The sequence below is a fragment of the Acipenser ruthenus genome, unplaced genomic scaffold (assembly GCF_902713425.1).
Source record: "Acipenser ruthenus unplaced genomic scaffold, fAciRut3.2 maternal haplotype, whole genome shotgun sequence".
Taxonomy (NCBI): domain Eukaryota; kingdom Metazoa; phylum Chordata; class Actinopteri; order Acipenseriformes; family Acipenseridae; genus Acipenser; species Acipenser ruthenus.
In genome coordinates, this window is record NW_026707317.1 from 23,966 (window position 1) to 25,648 (window position 1,683).

Below are 1,683 nucleotides of genomic sequence, written 5' to 3' on the forward strand. Positions count from 1 at the left end.
GTAAAAGTTTATACTCTGTTGTAAATAAATGTTATTTAAAAAGTAAAGTAAAGTATCTATCTATCTATCTATCTCTCTATCTATCTATCTATCTATCTATCTATCTATCTATCTATCTATCTATCGTTTTTATGTATTGATTGGTTGATTATAACTACAGGCTGTATATCTGTTACAGTAACCATGTAAATGAATGATCTCAGACGCTGTGAATGAGACTCTTTTAAAATGATGCGAACAGTTCTTCATACAGACTATCTATCTATCTATCTATCTATCTATCTATCTATCTATCTATCTATCTATCTATCTATCTATCTATCTATCTATCTATCTCTCTCTCTCTCTATCTATCTATCTATCTCTCTCTCTCTCTCTATCTATCTATCTATCTATCTATCTATCTATCTATCTACCTATCTATCTATCTATCTATCTATCTATCTATCTATCTATCTATCTATCTCTCTCTCTATCTATCTATCTATCTATCTATCTATCTCTCTCTCTCTCTCTCTCTCTATCTATCTATCTATCTATCTATCTATCTATCTATCTATCTATCAGCAGTGTGGAGTAGTGGTCAGGGCTCTGGACTCTTGACCGGAGGGTCGTGGGTTCAATCCCAGGTGGGGGACGCTGCTGCTGTACCCTTGAGCAAGGTACTTTACCTAGATTGCTCCAGTAAAAACCCAACTGTATAAATGGGGAATTGTATGTAAAAATAATGTGATATCTTGTAACAATTGTAAGTCGCCCTGGATAAGGGCGTCTGCTAAGAAATACATTATATATATACACACTCACACAAAATATTATTTTTTGTAGTATTATATTTTAAAACGTAAATACATATTTATCACACATTGTATAGCAATTTAACATTCTTCCACGTGTTATTATTATTATTATTATTATTATTATTATTAATAATAATAGTGGTAGTATTTATATGATTTTATAGTATTTATATGTTTTTTGAAAATTACGACGCTTTTTAAAATAAAAACTACAACTACCGGCGGGCATAGCTCTTAGATCAGCCTCCAATCAATCCCACGAGCCTTAGCGAGCAAAATTAGCATACCGACCCGTAAAAGAAAAACGAGACACGCGCTTTTGGGTGTTTTATTAAACATTTAAAACCATTTTATTCCCCCAAAAAAACTAAAACGGGACGATTTTCTTACGAGACAAGACTTTGTTATTATTTTTTTGGTCGGGATGTGGATTTCAGTCACCGTAAGCGGGCGGGTTCGTGGAAAGTCTCGGGTGGGTGTCTCCTCTCTCCACCGGCATGCCTTAAACTGATGAGTAAGGAAAATAACGAGTCGGGGTGACGCCCGGTTCCTCGCTCAAAACTCGCGAGAGGAATTTTTGGAAGGGTACAGGTCGACCCGAGGTGACCCGCTTACTTTCGCGGGATGCCGAGGAGCACCGATCTGCCCCGCTTAAAACCCTAAAAAAAAAAAAAAGCAAGGTTTAATTGAAAAGCAGGAGAACGCAAATCGTGTTTATATGTTTTTTTTAAAACGCTGAATAATATAAAGTTCATGAAGGTGAGCTTGGCACGGCTGAGGTGAAGCGTTTTACGTTTCTGCCACGTCGTATGAACGGATGAAATACATGAACGTCAGATTTTTCTGTCTGTTATTTAGATTTAGTGATTTTATAAAACGTTTC

The 1,683-nt window shown here is 35.8% G+C and overlaps 1 non-coding gene across 1 annotated transcript; it reads left to right on the top strand.

The window, feature by feature from the left end:
* Positions 1–1,297: 1,297 nt before the first annotated feature.
* LOC117433113 (U12 minor spliceosomal RNA) lies at positions 1,298–1,449 on the top strand. The gene has a single exon (XR_004548887.1). It is a non-coding gene; the product is annotated as a U12 minor spliceosomal RNA (small nuclear RNA).
* The last annotated feature ends 234 nt before the right edge of the window (positions 1,450–1,683 follow it).